This window comes from Danio aesculapii, chromosome 1 (assembly GCF_903798145.1).
Source record: "Danio aesculapii chromosome 1, fDanAes4.1, whole genome shotgun sequence".
Classification (NCBI taxonomy): Eukaryota; Metazoa; Chordata; class Actinopteri; order Cypriniformes; family Danionidae; genus Danio; species Danio aesculapii.
Window position 1 is genome coordinate 54,018,848 of NC_079435.1, and position 26,209 is coordinate 54,045,056.

General features: G+C 34.8%; 1 protein-coding gene across 1 annotated transcript in view; it reads right to left on the reverse strand.

Moving 5' to 3' along the window:
• The window catches only part of si:ch73-383l1.1 (receptor tyrosine-protein kinase erbB-4), a 319,324-nt gene that overhangs the window by 150,904 nt on the left and 142,211 nt on the right, over positions 1-26,209 (reverse strand). The gene's annotated exons all lie outside the window — the stretch shown is intronic.

The window sequence follows — 26,209 nt, forward strand, 5'->3', positions numbered from 1 at the left end:
CAAGGAAATATTTAGTAATAATTGATGACTGGCCATCAGGTTATTAGATAATAAGTAATAATAAGTGAACTTACACTACAGTTGTTTATTAAGTGTTTAATAATTCAAGACCAATTATCAATCATAGTCAATTATAACACAAATTCCACATCCCTTTGCGGTTTAAGTGCGTCTCATGTCCGCCGAAATACGTGACGAGCTACTGGGTAACGAACTGGTAACAGCGGAAAAACCGTCCATATGGAGGAAGTGCAAAAAGTAACTTGACTTCTAGTTGATCATTTAGAAAAGTGGCAGAAGGGAAGATTTTTCTGAATGATTATCTGTTGAACTGCATCCCAATCATCACAAATACTGCAGAAGACCTATTGAAACCCACATGGACCCAAGATTCTCATAGAAATCCGTCAAGTTTGGTTAAGGAAAAATCATGGTTTGGTGTTACATTCAGTATGGGGGCATGTGAGAGATCTGCAGAGTGGATGGCAACATCAACAGCCTGAGGTATCAGACATTTCTGCTGCCCGTTACATTACAAACCACAGGAGAGGGCAAATTCTTCAGCAGGAGAGCACTTCTTCTCATACTTCAGCTTCCGCATCAAAGCTCCTGAAAGCAAAGAAGGTCAAGGTGCTCCAGGATTGGCCAGCCCAATCACCAGATCTGAACATAATTGAGCATGTCTGGGGTAAGATGAAGGAGGAGGCATTGAAGATGAATCCAAAGAATCTTGATGAACTCTGGGAGTCCTGCAGGAACGCTTTCTTTGTCATTCCAGATGACTTTATTAATAAGTTATTTGAGTGATTTCAGAGATGTATGGATGCAGTCCTCCAGGCTCATGGGAGTCATACACAATATTCATTCTTTTTCCACGGCACCATGACTTTATATTCTATACTGGACATTATTTCTGTTAAGTGAGAAGACTTTTGTCTAAGCAAAGTCAGACCTTACTGTCCTAATTAAATAATTAAAAAATCAAGGCATGATCATGTTTCATTTTGGTAAAATAAGCGTAATCTAGAAGCCTTTGCCTTTCATATAAGCCACTGCTGATAGCCAATGATCAACTAGAAGTCAAGTTATTATTTGTTGTTCCTAAAACTTGGATGACTTTTGTCAGATAGTGTACAAAAACACACACAAAAATGCAAATCAGTTCCCCTTACCCTTCACGGAAAACTAAATTCTGACCCTGGTTTTTAATAGCAAGCCTTGAATAACCACACTTATGAAGTCAACAAATAATAGGTGGATATAATGCTCAAAATAAATAAATAAATAAATAAAATCACTGAAAACTTTCCAAAGCAGCATTAGCTTCTGTAAACAGTGTGTGCACTGTCCTCGGGCCACAATCCTAAATAATTTTTTCTCCATATGGACGCTCTAGCATCGCACATATTGTGTGGAAAGACACAGGTCATTACTTTAAGAAACTAATTAGCCAAATTAGTGAGCGAAGGTTCATGTGCGTTTGTGCCTCCGCTGACCTGCTTTCGCAGCGCTAAACATCTGCCATCCACAACAACCAGATAAGAGGCATTTTCTGCTTTTTTCAATTAAAAAGCCTGTGAGCTTGGCAACGCTGTTAATATCAGCTTCTCGTTTCATTCTCACCCAGCTGAGGAGTAAGCAGGTATTAATGAATTATGGGATTGTTTCACTGATCCTGGAGACTAATCCTGGCTTGGAATTTTTGCGATGCCAGGCTTCATTTGGGTATCTCAAAAACTCATCTGCCTTTGTTTCTTAGAGTGATCCCTCAAAGCAGGGTTGCCAGGTCCAAGACAATTTACAACCCACTGACAACTCAAAACCCAACCACTTAAAAAGACTGAAAAGTAAAAATTGATTGAAAAGTAGATTAAAATTTGTTTTCTGATATTCAGTAATAAAGAAACACTTGTAGATGTGTTAAATTACTGACTGAATGCTGACACACACCAAACAGTGTCTTTCTCAGATGTGGGTGTAATTGATATTATGCTCATTTAATTTATGACATGCCATCAGTTTTACTCACTCACATGCAGCAGATTTTGGGTTGCCAGGTATTCACTCTGATCAATGTTTATTATTAATCAAATCAGTTTTCATTTTTTATTTGTTAAAAAAAGAAATAGTTTAATGGGCTTGGCAAATATTAAATTATCCTAAAAAAAATTTATAATAATGAAAAAAAAAAAAAAAAAAACTCAACATACAACTTTTTTTTTTTGCAACTGCACTTTTAGAAGATCCCAATTGTGCATGAAAATTGCAACCCTGGCAACACTTCCTCAAAGTAACAATGGATAATCTTACGGATGTTGCATTTGTATGTATGTGTGTATTTATTTATTTATTTATTTATTTATTCATTCATTTATTTACTTACATTTAATTTATTTATTAATTTATTAAGTAAAGAAGTAAATAAATAAATAAATAAATAAATAAATAAATATTAATTGCTTTTATTTATTTATTTACTTCTTTACTTTTATTTATTTATTTACATATTTATTCACTTCTTTACTTTTATTTATTTATTTACATATTTATTTACTTCTTTACGTTTATTTATTTATTTATTTATTTATTTATTTATTTATTTATTTATTTATTTATTTATTTATTTACATATTTATTTACTTCTTTACCTTTATTTTTTACTTATTTATTTACATATTTATTTACTTCTTTATTTACTTCTTTACTTTTATTTATTTATTTATTTATTTACATGTTCATTTACTTCTTTACTTTTATTTATTTATTTATTTATTTACATGTTCATTTACTTCTTTACTTTTATTTATTTATTTATTTATTTATTTATTTATTTATTTATTTATTTACATATTCATTTACTTCTTTACTTTTATTTATTTATTTATTTATTTACATATTCATTTACTTCTTTACTTTTACTTATTTATTTATTTATTTATTTATTTATTTATTTATTTATTTATTTATTTATTTATTTATTTATTTATTTATTTATTTATTTATTGTGGGAAGGTAAAAGATAAAAAAAATACTTCATGTGATTTGGATGATGCAGAAACAGTTTACAACAGTTTATTTATTTATCATTTATTAAATACTTTCTTAAAATGTTCATTATTATTCAGTTTTCAATTAAGGTGTAGTGTACTATGATTCAAATTGTCCATCATTTCTTCTAAAACATGCAATTTCAATAAAGAGTAAAGCAGAATGTGTTTGAGGGTCAGCCAGAAAAATGCATGATTTATAGTACAATAAAAAAATGTAAAACAAACAAATTCAAATAAAACAAACAAACATTTAAATAAACATTAAAAAGTATTGTATCTTACATAACTTAATGAATAACTATGCAAAGTAAAACTAAAGGCTAATTTGATGAACCAATGAACAGATTAACCTACCGACCAATCAGCCATTAAATTAATTGCTGACAATATAAGTCATAAAAATGTAACAAATCATACAAGCAATGCATATAACATGGCAAAATAAACATGCTCATCAATGTTTAAACCATTATGAAAACTCTTCTCAATCTGATATCAAAAGCAGTGCCTATACATAGTAAAACATGTATTTTATTTTCAATAAAGTAACCAGAAACGGCTGTTCTGAGAGGTCAATTTAGGCCAAGTGAAGAGATATTCTTTTTACTTAATTATTTGTATCTCTTTATAATTGGTGCTGATTTGCAGGGATGGTGATGAGTCGTGGCTGAAGGATCTGTGAGCGAACAGAAGCAGACAGGCTCCTTTAACCCTGGCAGAGGTGTCAGTCTTGACATGCAATTAAATACACCTATTTCCAGCCATCAAACACCTTCCAGGCCAAACCTGAACCATCTGCTACATCAGCTGGACACTGCCGGAGAGAACGACTGTAAACGTCTGTGTGTGTGTACGTGTGTGCGTGTGTGTGTGTTTGTGTGTGTAGGTGCATGTCCAATGAATCATGAATGCTTATGAGTGCTGGTGTGAAACACATGGCCATTAGTTTCTTTTGGCAGGAAACAGTCACTGTCATTTTTGCATCGGTGTAATGAAGATTTCTTGAGGTTCAGGAACTGATATAAAAGCACATATGCAATAAAAATGAAGATAATTTAATTTAATTTAATTAATTTAAATGTTTAGGTTATTTTTATTTTATTATAATTAGTGTTATTGTTGTACATTTTACTTAATTAAATATTTAATTGATTTTATTTAAATTTTTAGGTTACTTAAATTTTATTATAATTTGTGTTATTGTTGTACATTTTTACTTAATTAAATATTTAATTGATTTAATTTAATTAGATTTTTTGGGTATTTTAATTTTATTATAATTAATGTTATTGTTGTATATTTTTACTTAATTAAATATTTAATTGATTTAATTTAATTTTTTAGGTTATTTTTATGTTTTTTTATTATAATTAGTGTTATTGTTGTACATTTTTACTTAATTAAATATTTATAATATAATTATAATACAAAATACAAAATAATTATATATTGATTTAATTTAATTTTCTAAATAAATAATATTTTATTGAAAACATCAAAAACAGCAACAATTCATTGTCTTTAATTGTCTTTAATTGTCTTTAATTTAATTGTCTTTAATTTAATTTAATTTAATTTAATTTAATTTAATTTAATTTAATTTAATTTAATTTAATTTAATTTAATTTAATTTAATTTAATTTAATTTAATTTAATTTAATTTAATTTAATTTAATTTAATTTAATTGTCATGTTTGGTCCACTTCTGGGTGTAGATTTTCCCTTTAAAATATAAACACACACACACACACAAACACACACACAGAGACACACGGTCCCCCTGTCTCTGTCTACAGTATTGATGTTGTTAGTCTGTCTCTCTCATTGACTGCTGGAGTTCCTGTGTAAAACTGCTGCCAACAGAAACAGCATTAATCCAGTCGTCTGCTGCGCTGCTCATACAGCCTTCATTCATTTATACCTCAGGAAGCAGAGAGGAAGGCAAACCAGGACATCTTTTCTTTCATATTTTTTTGTCATCGGCGTAATGACATCGTTGGGCCGCAGAGATCAGGACCACAGACAGAAAAGTAATGATTTTGCCTTTACTTTCTGGTGAATCCATCTTAATATCAGCACAAACAGCACACAAGCATTTGCTCGGGGTAAAACCTACAAACTCAGGACGTAGAAGCAAACACTTTGTCATCAATCAACTTGACAATTGTGTTTGAGAGAAGAAGAAACGTTTGTCTTGTGGCGAGCAGCTCCTATAAACACACACTTTTAGGAGTTGTTTTGCGAATATCTTCAGAAAAGAATGTGTTTTTGTCCTAAAAATAAGTTTTTGTTTGTTTGCTGCCGAAGGATTCTTACTGATGTAGACGTCTGAAACTGAAATCCAAAAACTTTTAAATCCCTGAATTTTGGAGATGTCTGTGAGTGTGTGTAAATGTGTGTATGAAACCATTAAAGTTTTGCAAGGATTGATGGGGTGAGAGATAAAAACATTACTGCTGATTTCATTATAATGTCTTTCATCATCTAGAGCAGGGGTTCCTAAACTTTTCAGCCTGTGACCTCCAAAATTACAATGCCAGTGACTTACGACCCCCAATATCCTCTGCAGTGTTTCCATTACCCCATACAAAGGGGGCGCCCCGCCCTCCCAACGGCTGTACCTGCCCCCCTTGAAGGCATGTTAATTGTATTATCTATATAGCGCCAGATCACGACTTCTTTTAATAAACAAGCTAAAAAGCAGAGTGTAATATCTTATTTACACACCAGCATGTCATTTCTGTTCTGCGCTCGCGTCATAGCAGCTAAAATATATACAGACGCAAACATCCTGTCTCCCGGAAGTTCCGAGAGTCTCCCGCAAATGCATAGAGACTTCCAGATGCCCCCAAACAAATGATAATCTCCCGGAAATCAGTCTCTGGCCCCGTCCTCAAATACGTCCTGCATTCCTTCCCGCTTATCAGATACGTCACGCACATAACATGCTGTGATGCGAGCGGAGCTATCTCCTAGCGTCTAGTTATGACCTCTCCGGAAAGCTCTGCATGTCTTCCGCAAATTCATACCAGCTCCGTGATCCCCCAAAATTAATTAAAATATTCCGGAAATCATGGCGACGAGAGTGAAGGAGCAACGGAACAGATTGCAAGAAGCACAGTCATGGTCTAAGCATTATATTTGTTAGGTTAAACGAATAGAGTAGTAAAGATATCGCGAGTGCAAATCCCTCTATCTCAATCCCGCTATCTAGAGCAAATTATTTGAATGGTCCTGCATGTATTTAAGCCTTTTTACATATAACAACTAGAAGTTCTGTGTTTTGACAATATTGTAAGTCCACTAAAAGCTGGCTGGAATTATTAGATAAAACTATTTTAACATAAATACTTAATAATATAACTTCTTGTAATACACTCACTGTTATAAGAAGTATTTCCTTTTAGTAAACAAGTATCAGATTTATAGATGTGCATTTTTACAAATTTTCATCTTTCATCCTTTCCAAATTGCATTGTTTGTCATTTTTCTGTGGTGGTTCATTCTGCTTTGGTGATAAATATCACTGATAAATAAGGCACTAAGCTGAAGAAAAATGAATAGATGAAGTATTTTCTGTACAGCTACTTCTGGCCATGACATGTTCACATCTATATTTTTATAAGAGACATGTTAATAAATGTCTCTTTAAAGGCCAGACATTTCTGACTTTTCATACCAAGAGGCTCAGGAAATGTTCTTCCAGAAGCCCATAAAGATACATTGCAGTGACAATATACACACATACCAATAGCTCCAAGTCTATTCATTGTTTAATTTTGAAGAACGCCACTCGGAGACCATCCTCCATGTTCAGTTGTGGCCTGTATTTATTTTTAATGTACGTGAGTGTCGTAAGGGTGTCAGAAAGTTTAACCTGGTGGCATAAAATCAATTTGCTATGTCTTTACAGACGCTAGGACACATTTCTCAATACTTAGATCACTTTTGCAAAACTCTTCACATAATTCTCCTAACCGACTTTCAGCTTGGCAAAACAGTTCATTTCACATTCAAAATGCACTACAACTACCAAAACACTTGATTCAGGCCTTAAATAAACTCATTCTTCCAGAACACTTGCAAAGGTTGACAGCCGACAAACACATTTTGTCACCCACAACACAATGACCTAAAAAATGCTAACAACATGTAGCATTACACAGTGTTTTCTTGTGTAAAACAAGGACACATCTCTGTTTATAATTACATTATATATTGTTTATAACTGCAATAGATGTTACTGGAATGAATCAGACATGATGCAGAATTCCTCAATATTTTATGTCGTTGATTTATTTATTTTTTTGCACTAAGTAATTCCAAAATACAAGAATTCGTTTACACACCATCCACTGATACAGATATTATAGTAATGCTAATCTACTTGGTCTTCTCCATTTGGCCACAGTTTCTCATCCACATCACATCTTATGTCATTTAGGGCAATACACCTAGGAAAGAATCTTCTGTCATGACTGATTCATCCCAGCCACTCTTTTCCTCTTTCAGCCATGTCTCGATTTCTTGCTGGGTCCATGTTTACATCCTAATACAAACCTAGGTAACACTTTATTTTGATGATCCATTTGAGTATCAGTAGACTGTCTGCTTAATATCTGTTAATACAGACATTCAATATACATTTAACTGACTATAAGAAACTTTGTAAGTACATGTCAACTTACACTAACCCTAACCCCAACCTAACAGTCTACTTATAATCTAATGAGAATTAGTTGCAATGTAACCTAAATTCAACAAACGGACCATCAAAATAAAGTGTGACCCAAACCTATTCAGCAGTTATCTCCTTTTGTAATGAAATTGAAAGAGTAACACCTGTGTAGATGTTCATCTACATTGAGAATCAGCTGCGGCTGGTTAAACTGCATTTTTTTATTTGAAATAGGTTTCAATAAAATATTGCTGTTGAATTTTGCTGTCTTATTCAGTTTTGCATTATGTTATTGTTTTACACACAAATTTAACAGTTTTGAAAACAGTTTGTACGAACGTGCAAAATGTCCTGTACATACAAACATTTTGTCAGTTGTGTCTGAGAGAGAAAAGAATTGATGAAATTTGAGAGATGTAGTCATTGAATGCATTTTGTGCTAAAACAATGATAACTGATCCTCAGTTTAGCCCACATAGACTTCTGTTGTGCTCACTGTGTGAAGAGATTTGCTAAAGTGACCTAAGTATTGGGAAGTTTATCCTAGCGTCAGCAAAAAACTGTAATAAAACATAATAACCTCAAGGGTCGCAAAAAACATAAAACAAAACAAAACAAAAAAAGCTGATGTCTTTTTATTAGCATGTTTTTTTAATGTAACTATTAACTACATTTTTTTCTTCAGTAGATTATATATAAAATACGGTAATTCTATTATTTTAATAAAATGAATTAGATTTTTGGAAATCACCATTCACCTGGCCCTCACTTTGGAAACCACTGATCTAGAGCTTAAAGTCCACATGAACCAGAAGATGCGACCATTTTTTTTCTCGTATTGTGACGCAGAAATGGCTTTTTAAATGAGACAGTTGGTGTGGCTTGTTTTTGTTTTGTTTTTCTTACTGCGAGCTGATTAAAGTAGAGATTTATTTACAGTAAAGTATGGGGAGCAGAGAGAGGGGAAGGGTGGCAAAGGACCTCACGCCGGGAATTGAACTCGGGTTGCCATGAGCACCTCAATGCTATACAGCATGTGTCGACGCACTAACCACTAGGCTATCCGCTTGTTAAGTGGTGATGTATGGAATACTATTTCCGGGTCCAAGCTGCTACTCATCTGAATTGAGAAAATATTTGTTTATGACCACTTTTTAGTCATATTTATATTTATATAAAATCATGTTGTACACGACAGTCTGTGGACTTGCTGCATCACAGACACCAATATTTTAACAATTTTCACTTTCAGTCTGATATTAGTCATGGATCTATATATATTGTGATCGTGATTTTTCAAAAGTATTACATCGCTTTGTAAACGTTTATTATGACCATTTGTTGAGTCTCCCCATACAGTTTGATAGAGCGTTTGGACCCGGAAGCTGCTTCGGGTGATGTCACACTTGACAAGCAAATTGGCGCCAACCATTCAACACAATTTTGAAAATCCTTTTTGATCCACTAGACTACTTTCCCAGGCCTGGAAATATCTTGTCAAAATTCCATGACTTTTCCAGGTCTTCCAGGATCAAATGAAGCCTGGTATTTAAAATAGGTTTCTAGAAGAAATATGACATAACCATTATGTTTTCAAAAGTAAAACATGGTTAAAAAATAGTAATTAGCCTCCTGTGTGTTTTATTTTACAGTTATTTTTTAAGCTGTATTTTTCACAGAGCATGGACTTTTTCCACAGTATTTCTTATTAAAAAATTTCTTCTGGAGAAAGTCTTATTTCATTTAGTTTGCTGTTTTTTTTTTTTTTTTAATAATAATTTTAGGGTCAGGTCTAATCTCTAAACACATAAAACTATATTTAAACTTATAGATTAAGACTTTTAGCTCAATAAACTATGTACAAGCTCCTTATTATTAGTTAGTAAGGTAGTAGCTGGGTACAGGAATGTGAAAGATCATACTTTATAAGTGCTATAAACAGGTAAGATCTTAATAATAGGCAGGTAATAAGCTATTAGTAAACGGAGTGAATTGTTAACTAGAAAACAAAAAACACATCTACAGTAATTAAATCAAAAGTGCTTTACAGCAAAAAAAAAAAAAAGTATGTTAATTAATTCCATTTAATTAAAAGCCTGACCAGTAAAATAAAAGGCAGGCTCATCAAGTATGACACCATGGCACATTTTGTCCAAGATTTTTTTTTTCTATTTTCCAAACACATACAAAAGAATTATTTAAGCTTTAGTAGACTTTAAATGAAAACTATTAGCTCAATAAACTACAAACTAGCTCATTTTTAATAGTAAGGCACTAGCTGGGTTTTAGGTATTGGGTACACTTTAAAAATTATGATTAATTAGTCCTGACAGCATATGTTTTTAGGTCATTGTAAGTAAGTTAATCATGCTCTAACTTAATTTCATAAATTGTGCAAGATGTTTTAAGTCAGTTTAACATAATAAAAGTTGAATGGACTAATAATTGATTTTTTATTCAGCTTAGAAATTTAAGGCAACCAAGATTTTTTTACAGTGTAGGATTAGCGATGTGAAATAAGATCATACTTTATCAGTGCTAATAAACAGTTAACATCTTACTAACAGGCAGGTAATAAGCTAGTAGTGAATGGGGTGAATTGTTAACTAGAAAACAAAAACTACATGTACTTACACCAAAAAAATGCATCTTAATAAATTCTCCAACGCAAATATATTAGTTAAGGTCACTTAATAAAAAGCGTGACCAGTAAAATAAAGGTCAAGTTTATCAAATATGACAACATGGTACATTTGTCCAAGTTTTTTTCTATATATTCTCCAAAAAACACATAAAAAACTATATTTAAGCTTAAGAAGACTTTAAAGAAAGAGATTTAGCACAATAAACTACAAACTAGCTCCTTATTAATGTAAGGTAGTAGCTGGGTTTTAAAAAATTATATGATCAATTAGTTGTGCCAGCATATGTTTTTAGGTCATTATAACTAAGTTAATCATGTTAACTCAATTCTATAAGTTGTGCAAGCTGTTTTAAGTCAGTTTAACATAATAAAAGTTCAATGGACTAATCTTTTTTTAATCTTAGACAGTGTAGATATAGGGATTTGAAATAAGATCATACTTTAAAAGTGCTAACAAACAGTTAAGATCCTAACAACATGCAGGTAATAAGCCAGTAGTAAACTAATTGTTACTTAAACTAAAGTTTAACCAGAAAAACAACAACAACAACAACAACAACATGTATAGTAATTACACCAAAGGTGTTTTACAATACAATATGAAAGCAAAAAAATATATGTTAATTAATTCCCCAATGCACATATATTAGTTAAGACCACTTAATAAAAATGCTGACCTGTAAAATAAAGTGCAGGTTCATCAAATATGACAACATGGTAGATTTTGTCTAAGCTTCTTTCTTTTCCTAAAACTTCACATTTTCCTTTTTATACAATTTCGCATTTTCTATAAAACTATATTTAAGCTTATACAGACCCACATTATTGTTCATTCTAACAAATAAATCCACATCCTTTTTCGCAACGTAAAATGACGTAAATGTGTCCATGTGCTGCTGTGCTTCACTACAGTCTTTGTAATATAAAGGCTTTTTCATCAGATTGATTAGCTGGTTGTGCTGGATTTCTCAGTGGGCAGCGAGGTGGCTCCTGCTGCTGAGACACAGGTGTAAGTGATTTGTATTAAGCAGACAGAGGATTTAATGACTCGTCTCAGACAATTTTCTGCCACTGTTTCTCTCCTTCTAACCCCTGAAAGGAGGTTTGCACTTAATGTAGCAGGAACGGCTCATGGCGATCCTGGAGACGCGATACGGACAGCTTGACTGGACATATGCCGATACTCTTGACTGATGCTGAGGCACGATGAGTATGCAGATCGGTGTTTATTTTGATGGACACAGTCTGAATGATAGCAACATCATTGAAAAATATTGTTATTGATATTGTTTTGAAAAATATATAAAATAATAATAAAAAAAAACATTTTGAAATTGCTAGTAAATTTCACAAGCATTTGCATGAGACAAGTACAATAACACACTGAATCAAGTATGAAAATTGATGCAGAAAAAACTGTATTGGTATTTTAAATAGCAAAGTATTCTAGCATTCTTTGATTAAACTAGTTACTCCTTATTTGGTAAATGGGGTGCTATTGTTTTTAATAATAACAGCAACACCACTACAACAACAACAACAACAACAACAACAACAATAATGATGACTATTAAAACTTTTTTTCAAACAAATATTATTATTATTATTATTATTATTATTAATAAAAAATAATAATAATATATAACACATATAATAATAATAACGACAATAATAATAATAATGGTGGTTCATTCCTCTGTGGCGACCCCTAACTAATAAAGGGACTAAGCCAAAAAGAACATGAATAATAATAATAATAATAATAATAATAATAATAATAATAATAATAAGTGTTATTACTACTATTAGTATTATTATTATGGTGATGATGATGACGATGATGATGATTATTATTACACTACCTTGACATCTAAACAAATATATACTATAATAATAATAATAATAATAATAATAATAATAATAATAATAATAATAATAATAATAATAATAATAATAATAATAATAATTGTTTGATTTTTAATAATAATAATATTATTATTATTATTATTATTATTATTAAGTAAGACCTAATTCAGACAATTATTATTATTATTTTTTAATATTATATATTTGTTTAGATGTCAAGGTAGTTGTATTATTTTTATTTTAATATATTTAATGTTAACTTTATTTTCAAACAACCAATTTTGTTTCATATTTGCACTATATACAAATATGTTGACATTTACAAAACACACACACTTTTACAAAGCAAGCACACTCACACGGCTACAATATTAGCTTATGTATTATTATATTGCATACATAATATATACATAAAGAATTAAGTAAATATGCAAATTAACTTCTGAATTTTGAATTGAGAAATTTAATTTTTGGCTATATATATCTAAAGCAATTTTTAGAAATTCTAGCTCTTCCTTCCTAAACACAGCAATACAATTAGTAATAATCATGGCTTTGGTTTAATCATATCAATTTGGCCAATACAGGGCATTTTTAGGAATTAAAAAAATTTATTTTGGTCTAAAGAATTCCTGCAATCTTATCCTTAAGAGTCATTTCACAGCAGTGAAACGAAACCAATTAGTTACTGTCATTGTAGTAGAAGTGCTATTTAGATGAGCATTATAGTAAGTGCAGGTTTTCTGATTGCTGATAAACACTCAGCTTCTGTGTGGATTTAATGAATTTTGAGTGTTATAACATTTAATGAGTCTTTGCATTGATGGTGTTCAGAAATCAGACACAGATGTTCACAGAACTCAAGCTGTGGTGCCTCTCGGTCTTTAAAATTATCATTCATTCCACGCAGATCATCTTCATAAAAGGAAATATGTGCATGCTTTTTCAATGCAGATCTCACACGTGATACTACATATCTTTTGTGTATTATTGCCATCAAAAATATCCATAAATGTAGCCATTCACAAGAAGCAAACAATTACAATAAACCATTCAATAAAAACTCTTTCATTGAAATATCATCCCGGACGAGCCCCCAATTATTAGAATTACCTTAAATCTAGGAGTTCTAACACTTTTTTTTTTTAGGTTTTACTTTTTTTTTTACTCCAATTTAACCCCCAAGCATTTTAGTTTAATTTTTGGGGATTGATATATTTTTTTTTTTTTAGAACTTAAACTAAGCAGTTCAAGACTAGTTCGGCAAGTTTCCATATATATATATATATATATATATATATATATATATATATATATATATATATATATATATATATATATATATATATATATATATATATATATATATATATATATATATATATATATATATATATATATTTATTGTGCTCACAAATGAACACATATAGGAAAATCCTATTTGAACTCAGACCCTATGGGAAGATACTATGTTGTTTACCATACTCATTTTTGCATTACTCATGGTTAAGCGGCATGATTTGAATCAGTAATTAAAACAGCTGTCTTTATTAAGGAATGAAGATTGTATATGTATAATAAAGTAGGTATTTCCAAGAGCTGATTTCATATCTTTCCCCTGACCAGGAACAGCCTAGATATACCTAAACATCTGATTACCGAGAGGTGATACAAAGCACTCTCAGATAATCCTTTGAACATCAGGCTCCTGCTTTCATTTCCAAATCCATCATGTCATTTAGCAGAAGATTAAGGCCACTGAGAGCACAAGATGAAAACAAAGTAGCGGCCATAATGCTTTACTTACACCACTGTTGCTTTTCTAAAAGATCTGCGAAGCACACATTATACACTCAAAAAAAGGATGTTTCCTGTTTGTTCAAACTACTTATTCAAAATGAGCTGAAACAACACAAATATTGAGTTTTTTCGGGGGGAATTTAATTGTTTTATGTTCAATCAACTTAAATTTGTCAAAATAATTAAGTTAACCAAATAGATTTGTGTTGGGACAACATGAAGGAATTGTGTGGAACCCAATATTTTTTACAGTGCACACAAAAAAAATAATGTTTGCTGTATGTTCAAACTATTTACTTAAAATGAGCTGAAACAACACAATTCTTGAGTTTTTGGGGGGAAACGTAATAGTTTTATGTTCAATCGACTTAAAGAGCCCATATTACGGGTTTTTGAAAATGCCCTTCCATGTAGTGTGTCACACAGCTCTAAGTGAAGTGAAATATCCAGCTAAGGCTTAAATCTGTAAGTGTACAGTGTTTAAAACTATTGATTTATCTATAAAAGAGTCGACTCATAGTGCTTCAAACGAGTCGTCTTGTTAACGAGTCATTAGGTGTTTCGCGATGACGCAGCCACGAAACACAAGCCTCGCCAGTAGTTACGCGCGCAAACCAGGGAGATTTGAAACCTGCGGCCCCGCCCACTAACACAGAAAAAACACTACACACACACACAGACGCCGCCGGTCGAATGAAGTCACGCTGTGCTCAGATGGATAATATTGACAGTCTCTACCCAAAGATGAGTTGTGAACTGTGAAGAGTCAGTGGTTGAGGTTTATTCACTAGTGTAAGTAAGTGCGATTAAAATTGTTGCCTCGTTTAACTTGCAAATTATGTATTTATTGTGTTTTGTTACTTGTTAACCTGGTACAGTACACGCGGTTACTCTTTATATTCTCTTATCACATGTAAGCCACGTTAAAAACGCGACGCGTGCCGCTTTGTTTACAGATTTAACGTTAAAGGCTTTTGTGAGCTGGCGTTCCACTGCCGTTTGTCGTTGCTATGGCGATCGTAAGCTAGGAGACTCGTGTCGATCTCCCTAGTTCTGAGGAGGAATGTGATGTGTGTGTGTGTGTGTGTGTGTGTGTGTGTGTGTGTGTGTGTGTGTGTGTGTGTGTGTGTGTGTGTGTGTGAGAGAGAGAGAAAAAGAACAGGTCGAGTTTGTGACGCCTAGGGGCTAGGAGACAGGAGACTCGCGTTGCTTTCCCTAGTTCTTCTGAGGAGCGTTGTGTGTGTGTGTGTGTGTGTGTGTGAGAGAGAGAGAGAGAGAGAGAGAGAGAGACTCGCGTCGCTTTCCCTAGTTTTTCTGAGGAGCGTTGTGTGTGTGTGTGTGATAGAGAGAGAGAGAGAGACTCGCGTCGCTTTCCCTAGTTCTTCTGAGGAGCGTTGTGTGTGTGTGTGTGAGAGAGAGAGAGAGGGAGAGGGAGAGGCTAGGAGACTCGCGTCGATCTCCCCAGTTCTTCTGAGGAGGGTTGTGTGTGCGTGTGAAAAAAGCCTTACACTATGAAGCGTGTATGCACTGTGACTACTTTTATATAGTTGATTACCAGCTGGGCATTTCACTCTGTCTCGCGCTGAAGCCTGTCACTGTCGACCAATCGCAGCAGGCTGTCATCGGTCCAATCAGCGCAGATTAGCTTCGCGCTGGGGAGGGGGTTGGGAACAAATGAATCGCTGAACGATTCATATGGGAGTCGTTGGGATAATTAGGTAAAAATAAATGCAGATTATAAGACCATCAAAGTGTTTTATGACCTTGCATGCATATTAGACTGTTGTTGGAGACCCTTACAACCTAAATATGACCCTATTTCATCTATAATATGGGCTCTTTAAAAAAATATGTTAACTTAACTCATTCAAAGAGCAGCAACACTCTTTCATAGTGAGGAACCCAGCTTATTTTACATTGTAGGTTTTAGGTTAAAATAATGGATTCAATGGTTAGTTCACTTAAAAATTAAAAGTATAATTTACTCTCTAGTGTGGTTTTAAACCATTATGAGTTTTATTTTTTCAGTTGAACACCCGAACAAAAAATATATTTTTAAGAAGGCTGGTTGTTGGGACCCAGTGATTTCCATAGCAGGAGAAAAGTAATACGGTAACACTAGAATAATGGTCCATTAGTTAATGTTAGTTCATGTATTTATGAATAATATTACAAAATACACTGTAAAAGATGTTGACTCATCTTAAAATGTAAGGCAACTTGCTGCAGAGCTTTTTTGAGTTGACTCAACTTTTAACCCAAATACTGCACTTGACTTGATTTAAGTTGAGTCAACTAAAAAAAGCTGTGTAGCAAGTACAGCAGGGCTATTCAATTGGCGGCCCGTGGGCCGAACCCGGCCCCTGAGGCAATTTGTTGCGGCTCTCCAAATAGTGTGAACAAGACATTAAAAATAAATTTAGTTCAGTGGGTCGCTATAGTTATAAAGTGATGCATGTCTGTTCAATACAGCACGAGCTGCAGTTGAAGGCTGCGCAGAGGGTGAGTCAAGTGACATTAAGCGAGTGGTGCAGGTAGCCAAAAACATTTGGATATGTTTGTAGAAAAGGCCTTTGATAGAATGCACCAATATCTTTAATAGGGATGCAATGATTAGCCATTTTCACTATTAAGCACACTTTATTCATTACAGTTAATTAATCGTAAAGGCTTTTCAACGCCACGTTCATTTCTGAGTGAACGATCATCAGTGGATACTTCAGCAATGCACAATGACATGCCATTAAGTTTCAGGGTATTTGCAGGAATCCTAAAGGTATTTCAAAACATTAAGACTTTTTAAATACCTTCTCAGAATATTTTAAGACCTGATCGCTGATCGAAGTTCAAAGCTTTTTTACGTGATTGTTTTCAGCGACAGGCTTTTAATCAATTTAAACTCGTCTTTCTCCAACCAGGAGAATGCAAACTTACATTTTCCCATTTTGCCGTTTGTTTCACTTTACGGTTTCGCTACATGTGGAGAGCGTCACATCACCTTCCTGCATTTGTCGCAAACTACGTGACATCACCCAGATGGAGTAGCTTGGCCGGACGCACCCCGACCCGAACCATTTGTTAATAATAGGAGGAAAATAAAGATATTTTTATCTTAATATATATACTTTTTTGGAGTCAAACACTTTGGACAATGCTTGAACTAAATTTAGACCCCGTAAAAACGCCATAAAGACTTTTTAATATCTTTTAAGAGCCTTCATTTTCTCAATATTGATTTATCAACTTTTAATACTTTTTTAAGACCCCACAGACACCCTGAGTTTGCTCCTCGATACTGTCACCACTGGCTTGCTTGGTTTGGGACTTGTAGAGCTGCGCATTGATGGATTTGCTCTACAGTGTTTGGACTTTCAGCAGTGAAATTTAAACCACACTGAACTAAACCGAACTTCAACTCTGAAAACTGGACTGACAGTTTCAAATTACTAGAACTTCTATGTTAAGCTGCTTTGACACAATCTATATTATAAAAGTGCTATAAAAATGAACATGAATTGAATTGAATAAATGTAGACTATAACAGGAATATGAACTTGTTGGCATATGAGCTGGTGAAAAGAGTTACACAGTATGTTGCTCTTACAACTCAATGTATTCGGAGTCTTTCATATCTGGTGGATGTTGTAGAAAATGCCCTGCGAGTCAGTCAACTGTTGCTCTTTGCCTCTGATCTCTCAGTGCTGTCCTAAAAAAGCACCAGGACAGAAAGCATGAGGGAGATTCTGCAGGCCGTTTGTTTTGTGCTTCCCTGCTGGCCACATTAAACAGTCCACTAATCCCAGTCGACAGAGCCTGACTTCAGTCTGAAGGCCAACAGGTCAGACCGTGGCATATCTTCACCAGACTGTCTACCAGCAGCACTGCAATACTCACAAAAAAACAACAAAAATATAGCAAAGATTCATGCCAAAACCTGAATAATTCTCTAATATGTCTTCCTACTTATATGACAATATTCACCACTATTGCTTGAAATACAAACCATTCATTCATTCATTCATTTTCTTTTCGGCTTAGTACCTTTATTAATCTGGGGTGGCCACAGTGGAATGAACCACCAACTTATCCAGCACATGTTTTTGCAGCGAATGCCCCTCCAGTGGCAGCCCATCACTGGGAAACACTCATACACTCACATTCACACACATACACTATGGACAATTTTAGCTAACCTGATTCAATTGTACCATGTCTTTGGATTGTGGGGAAAACCCTAGCACCCAGAGGAAACCCACGTGAACACGGGGAGAACATGCAAACTCCACACAGAAATGCCAACTGACCCAGCCGAAGCTCGAACCAGTGACCAGCACTACCTACTGCGCCACCTCATTGCCCAAAATACAAACCATAGAGTGTTTAATAAAACAGTGCCCATACCACAAATTAATAATTCCTTACATTTGTATAGCACTTTTCTATACCTCAAAGCGCTTTACACATTTTTTGGGGAGAATCTCCTCATCCACCACCAGTGTGCAGCATCCTCCTGGATGACGTGACGGCAGGCATATTGCACCAGACCGAATACCACACAGCAACTGATTGGTGGAGAGGAGACAATTGTGCCAATTATGATGGTTAGGATGCCATGATGGACAGAGGCCAGTGGGCAAATTTGGCCAGGATGCCGGGGTTAAACCCCTACTCTTTTTCGAAGGACATCCTGGGATTTTTAACGACGTCAGAGAGTCAGGACCTTGGTTAAACATCTCATCCAAAAGATGATCTCACTGAGCAGTAGTCACCTTCACTATACTGGGGCATTACGACTCACACAGACCGCAGGATGAGCATCCACTGCTGTCCTCAATAACACCACTTGCGGCAGCAACCTAGCTTTCCCATGTGGTCTCCCATCCAGGCACTGACCGGGCGCAGCCCTGCTTAGCTTCAGTGGGCGACCATGTGAGAGTTGCAGAGAGCTAGCTGTCGGCAAAAAACTACACTTCATCAAAGCTAATCAAGTACTGTGAATCATGTAGCACGACTCCTAGAGTACTGACCTACACTGTAAAAGTAATTTAAATTACTTAAAAAAAGAGAGTAAACTTGTCACCTTATAATTATTAAGCAAACAAACTGTGTGCATAATTATAAACATTAAGATAAGCCAATGAGTTTACAGACTTTAAGTACAGCGGAGAAAATAAGTATTGAAGGACCTGTTAACATGGAATTGAAACTGATTTTGGTAAAAACCCAAACAATACAAACTTAAAATGATAGTGATTGGCTGGGCCATTCTACAGCTTGATTTTCTTTCTCTAAAAGCATTTGAGAGTTTCCTTGGCTGTGTTTTGGATCATTGTCTTGCTGAAATGTCCCCCCTGGTGTTATCTTCATGCTCCTGATAATGTAGATGTTGGACTGAAGCAGCTAATATTAATTTACAATGATAAAGGGCTGAGGGTTGCTGAGGAACTACTGTCTGGGCTTTCACTGCCTTTCTACACCTCCCTTTCTTCATGTGTTTAATACTGCGTCATTTCATTTTATTATGCATTACTTAATTTGTAAACTAATTAGATTTGTTTTTTTCGCATACAAGGATTTCATTGGTTGTTACCAACATCTGTGGAAAAGTCAACAGCACCTTTAGAAATAGGTTTTCTGAGAAAAAATGGTGACGTGACTTATTTTCCCCTCTGTAAAATTAACTTGTTGCTTTTAAGGCAATGGGTTTACTCACATTTTTAAAGTAATGGCTTTTTACACTGTAGTACCACAACAATCATGGGTTCGATACATGCATTGATCATATCAGCCTTGACTCATTTGAAATACATACCTCAGCCTATATTTTTTTGCAAAACGTAAAATACATTGCTCCAGGTACATTATGTTGCATGTTTCAGATGACAAATCCACTAGAGGGCACTGACTACGTTAATAAATCTGAAATGCACTAAGATAATGAATCCACAGTGGTTATTAGTCATGCTGAATCAATGAAAGCAGTCAAATCTTCTGTTTATAATACAACGCTATTGCGTTTCTCCATGTTTGGCGTTTCCACATCCTCACAAAACCATGCTTCCATGACAGGATGTGCATGACATTGTACGGCATAATTAACAAAGTCATTGTTAGCATGATTCCAACACAGGCTTATTGTGGATATGTACTCCTGTCTACATGTCGTGAATTATGTAGCCAGAGGTGCATATGGCTGCATTTCATCTTTAAAATGAATGTTACAGGGTAGTAAGACACCACCAATGACATCTGTTTCTTTTAGCGCTACCAGCTGACTGCATTCCTCCGTACGGACAGCTTTTCTGGTGTTACCAGTTTGCCCAGTAGCTCACCACATACGCTGATAGACTTGAGACATGGAGCTAAGTTGACTGCAATGACGGGGTTTGAGTCCGATGAAGAACGGTTCCAGAAACCAGGTAAAAAAAAGCAAAATAAATAAATAAATAAATAAATAAATAAATAAACAACAGGTTGAAAATGTGGAGAAAATCACATCTAGATTGCTTTTGAAAACATTATCGGTTGGGTGGTTGAGTCAGTCGGTCAGTCAATCGGTCGACAGCAAGCTTTCCTGGTTGGCTGAAGTGAATATTGAGCCCTCTTGTGGATTTATGCCAGAAGCATAAATGACGCGCAAGATAAATTCTGGTGGATTTTCAAAAACAAAAAACACAAGCCGACATAACTCCAGTTACATATTTCGTTGTCCACAGAAATGTAGACCTGGGTATGCATCCGTAATGAGCCTGGGTTGCATGATTCAGTTATCAAATATGAATTATTACGATTTCTCAAAGGACCGGTTCTGACTCTGGGTGTCCACATATCTTCCTGGGACAAACTTTTGATTATTTTCCAACTTCTCTGTCTGTAATGTGCTGAACTGGTGGTAATAGAAGTGAAGGCAGTGTCAAAGTTTTAATGTCAGTCAATGAGTGATAGTGAAAAGAGTCATTACTCTCAGTCCATTGAGTTCATTATGGCCTCTCGCGGTAATAACCGTATATTACAGAGACTCTGTAGTTTGGAGCTCCGCCACTCATTCTGTATTTATTGATTCACAGTTTAAGGTCAGACGTCCAGGTCAATGCATAAAGCTCATAATGTTTTATTAGCATGAAAACTTGCACACGCAGGAGACAATCTCTTTAGTCAAAGCTGGATCCAAACTCTTGTTAAAGAATAAAGGGTTTTAAAGCATCATCAAAAAGCCGTTTTGCTGTTTCTTATAATAGAATCAGAAACTTTCTTTTTAATAAACTTCTGTTAGCTTTGGTGTTGTTGATTCTAACTGCAACTCATACAGACATGTTAGAGGGGCATTTCAAATAAATAGAATAACCAAATATTTTCTTATTAGAGAAATGAATCAACTTATATTAGAAATGATGTCCATGAGTGAAAAGCAAATTAAAATAAAATGTTGCCTAAAATAATTTAAAAATATTTAAACTTAAAATGTAAATAGATTTTAGCATAACACAGACATATATACTGTATAGACAGACGGACGGACGGACGGACGGACAAAAAGGATGGATGGATGGATGGATGGATGGATGGATAGACAGGTGGACAAAAAGGGTGAACGAATGGGTGGATGGATGGATGGACAAATGGGCAAACGCATGGATGGATGGATGGATGGATGGATGGATGGAAGAAAGGATGGACAGGTGGACAAAAAGGGTGAACAGATGAATGGATGAATGGATGGACAGGTGGACAAAAAGGGTAAACGGATGGATGGATGGATGGAAAGGTGGACAAAAAGGGTGAACGGATGGATGGATGGATGGATGGATGGATGGATGGATGGATGGATGGACGGATGGATGGATGATAGAAAGGATGGACAGGTGGACAAAAAGGGTGAACAGATGGATGGATAGATGGATGGATGGATGTATGGAAGGATGGACGGATGGATGGATGGATGGATGGATGGATGGATGGATGGATGGATGAATGGATGGATAGAAGAAAGGATGGACAGGTGGACAAAAAGGGTGAATGGATGGATGGATGAAAGAAAGGATGTACAGGTGGACAAAAAGGGTGAACGGATGGATAGATGGACAAAAGGACAAACAGATAGATGGATGGATGGATGGATGGATGGATGGATGAATGGATGGATGGATGGAAGGAAGGAAGAAAGTATGGACATTTTGACAAAAAGGGTAAACGGATGGCTGGCTGGCTGGCTGGATGGATGGATGGATAGATAGATTCACAATTTGGAATCTTTTTCTGTGACGTCCACTTTACAGTACACTATTATGCGATTGGAACGTAACTTGTCAGTCAAGAACAGCAGGACGTTCAATAACAGGAAGACCCATCATGAATCAGCCAATCAGAGCTCATCTGACACTGCTGTGACTTATGATTACTAATCAGCACACCTGGGTTAAAGGACATTGCCAGCTACTGTTTCTAATCAAGTTACAAGAAAGAAAGAAAAAAGTGTATGCATTAAAAACAATCAGAAGAAGCACTGCAGATTTAACCAGATTTGACACTGCTACACTGTAAAACCCAACAGTCAACTTTATTAAATGAAATGAGTGGTTAACTCAACATTTCCTCAAAGTTAATTGTACTCATATGAAAAGAGTTTTAACTCAGTGTTGAAGGTAATGAGTTGATTAAATACCTCATTACTTCAACTTAAATGGAGTAAGTTCACAGTACTCATATAGATTAGTTTTTTAACTTAAATGGTTTGTTGCAATCTGTTTGATTTGCCTTAACTTTTTGAGTTTTACAGTACTCAGTTGGTTTGAGTTCTCTTTTTTAGGGGTGAGGGGGGTGTTTACAGTGCTCTAATTACTTCGTTTACTTTAATGGATTAAGTTCACAGTACTCATTAGTTATTGAACTTAAATGGTTTGTTGCAATCGGTTTTGTTCACCAAATGATTAGGGTTTGATTAGCAAAAATACACACACAGAAATTGAATGTACTTAACTTTTGGTCCAACCAAAATCTACAACAGAATTTTAAAAAAATGCTCAATTTGTGCCCTATATATTAAACCCTCACAGTGAACTAATGAGATGTCACCTTACAGAAATAATGCATTCAAAGCATAAATGAAGGTGATGGGTAGATTTTTCAGCATCCATATGTATGCATGACTTCTACAGGATTGGAAGAAAATTAAATTGAGATGCTTTGCAAATGTAGTTCGGACTCATGTATACTAATCACAGTAAAGACTTTGTGTTCACAAAGATTATGTGTATTCACATACATTAAGATTGAAGGAAAAAGATGATGGATCACAAATTCATAGATCAATTCATAGCCCAGGAAATGTAAAGGGGAAAAGGGAATATTATCAAGACTTTTTTTTCCACATCTCCATAGGAGAGAAATATCACAGATGGGTTTTTAAATGTCTAAACTGTTTCTCCTCAAAGCAGATTTTTGCTTAAATCTCTAGTTTCTCATGAGAAAAGGCCTGTCAAGTTTCGAAAGATCTCTCAACAAAACACTCAGATTTGCTAAAGTACCAAATTCTGCAAACAAATCTTTTTCACAAATCCTCACTAGACCAGATGGTCTTAGCTAAGATATCCACATTAATATTAGAACTCTACATTTTTTCAATACACCTTTTCACCACCACAGGACCTCAAATACATAAAATTGATCATTTTGAACAGAAACAACCACTGCTTTATTCTGAAACATTTTCTATGAGCAAATCACTGGAAGCTGGAGTTTAGTGTGTTAACCCTCAAAAGTTTGCATGTTATCCCCGTGTTGGCGTGGGTTTCCTCTGGGTACTCAGGTTTCCACTACAGTACAAAGACATGCGCTTTAGGTGAATTGAATAAACTAAATTAGCCGTAGTGTATGTGTGGGTGTGAATGTGAGCGTGTATTGGTGTTTTCCAGTACTGGGTTGCAGCTAGAAGGGCATCCACTGTGTACAACATATGCCGGAATAGTAGGTAGTTCATTCTGCAGTGGCGACTCCAGATAAATAAGAGACTAAGCAGAAGAAAAATGAATGAATGAATGAATGAAATAAAACATTTTGCTTTATCATTATTATTGTTATTATTAATGATATAATTATTAATTTTAAATGTATTATTAGATTGATAATAATAACAATAATAATAATAATAATATTTATTGTTGTTATGAGTGTGTTGTTAGTGTTTTTTTTCGTATTATGTAATTCTGACAGCTTGCAAATTACACATTTGATTTAATTACAACAGTACAGCATGCATCATATTACACAAAGCATGTAGAAATCAGTTGCAATACAAAACAACTCAACTCAAACAAGTAATAATAATAATAATAATAATAATAATAATAATAATAATAATAATAATAATAATAATAATATCGAAAGGTAGAACTAAGGCAGAACTAAGTACTGCAGTCCAAATTCAAAACATTGCAGTCTGATTGAATTGAAATATGCTGTGTTTTCACCAAGGCTGAAGCTAAATTAAATTAAAATGTTCCCTAAAATAACTAAAAAAACATTTTGTATAAAAACGTAAATAGATAGTAGCATTTGACAGAAAGACTGTATTTGACATTAGCAGACTGTACAGACAGACAGATATACTGTATAGACAGACAGATGAATGGATTGATGGATGGATGGACGGACGGATGGATAGGTAGATGGTTGGTTGGTTGGATCGTTGGATGGTTGGATGGATGTTTGGATGGATGGATGGCTGGATAAAATGTGTTAAAAACCAAAAAGAGCTTTTATTTTATCTGGATTGCTTTTGAAAAAACTGTGGGTTGGGTTTAGGGAACTGGGTGGGCGGGTCAATCTGTGCTTTTGAGAACATCATTGGTTGGGTTTAGGGAAAGAGGTGGGTGGGGTTATTGGTCTGTTGGTCAGTCAGTCAGTCAACAACGGCCTCTGGTGGATTTGTGCGAGAACAGCAGGTGCAAATGCCACTCACGAGAGAAATTTGAGATCTCAAAAAGCATACACAGCAGCCTTTGTTGGATCCGTGAAAACAAAAACTGCAACAAAAAAAAAACATACCTCCTGGGAGATATTTAGCGCTCTCCAGAAATATATACAGGGGTACGTTTTCAGAATGAACCTGGGTTGCACATTTTTCAAAGAGAATATTTGGCTTCAGTATTGCTTTCTGTTTTAAATAAATATATTTTTTAATAATTATGTTCATTTAGCATGTTTATTACATTTCTGCAAACATATGATGGTTTTTATATGCTTAAGAAGAGTCAAAAATTAACATGCAGCAATTTTCAGTGACATTTATTTAGTCATTTTCCTATTAAGAGCTAGGAACGTGCTAAAGACTCTTTAAAAACACACACAAAAAAACTTCTTCCTGAATGTAGAAAATAAGAAAAAGAACCTGTTTCTTAAAAAAGACATTCAAACAATACAAAACCATTACTATCTGGAATATTACAAGAGAAGAAAGAAAAAAAAAAGAAAAAAAAGTGAGAGAACACCTCAAAACTCTTGGCTATCAATAAATAATCACTTTGGTGTTTGTATGTATTACTGATATTATTCATGATATCTTGATATGTGAAGGCCACCAGTTTGTGCTTTCTGGTCGGCGTGTCTATGTTTTATTCTCCCAGACAGTTGAAATGTTGGATGTGATGTTTTGTGGAGTTTGTCGTGTCCGCGGTTGGACGAGCTGCTTATGCACACATGAGTCCGCCTCTCATTAGGGGAGCGCAGGAGACAGGTAGATTAAAATTCAGCAGCGTATGTTCTGGTAATCTCTGCACATTCACAAAGCCTGGAGAAAGTGGGAGGTTGCTGTCAAAACAGATACAGACCAACACAGCGAGCCTGTGCCATTTATCAGCCTGCTACTACAGTCTTATCGGCTGAGGGCCGAACCCAAGGGGCCTGACTCTGACTCTGACTACTGAGCAGAAGGCAGTGTGAGTCAGTGAACAGTGTGAAAGCAAATTATGGGAGTGAATGGACGGTATTTAGAGCGCTACTATTATGGCTTTCTGGATATTTCCTTTTACGCTGGTGAATAAGTCCGCAAAGTTTCTAAGATTAAAGGGAGAAATGGAGCTGTTGTGTGTCAAAAAGAGGTCTCAACTTGTAGAATGATGTAGCGCCCTTTTCCTATGGCGATGGAAGGGCCCTGGATTCTTATGAATTAGGTCG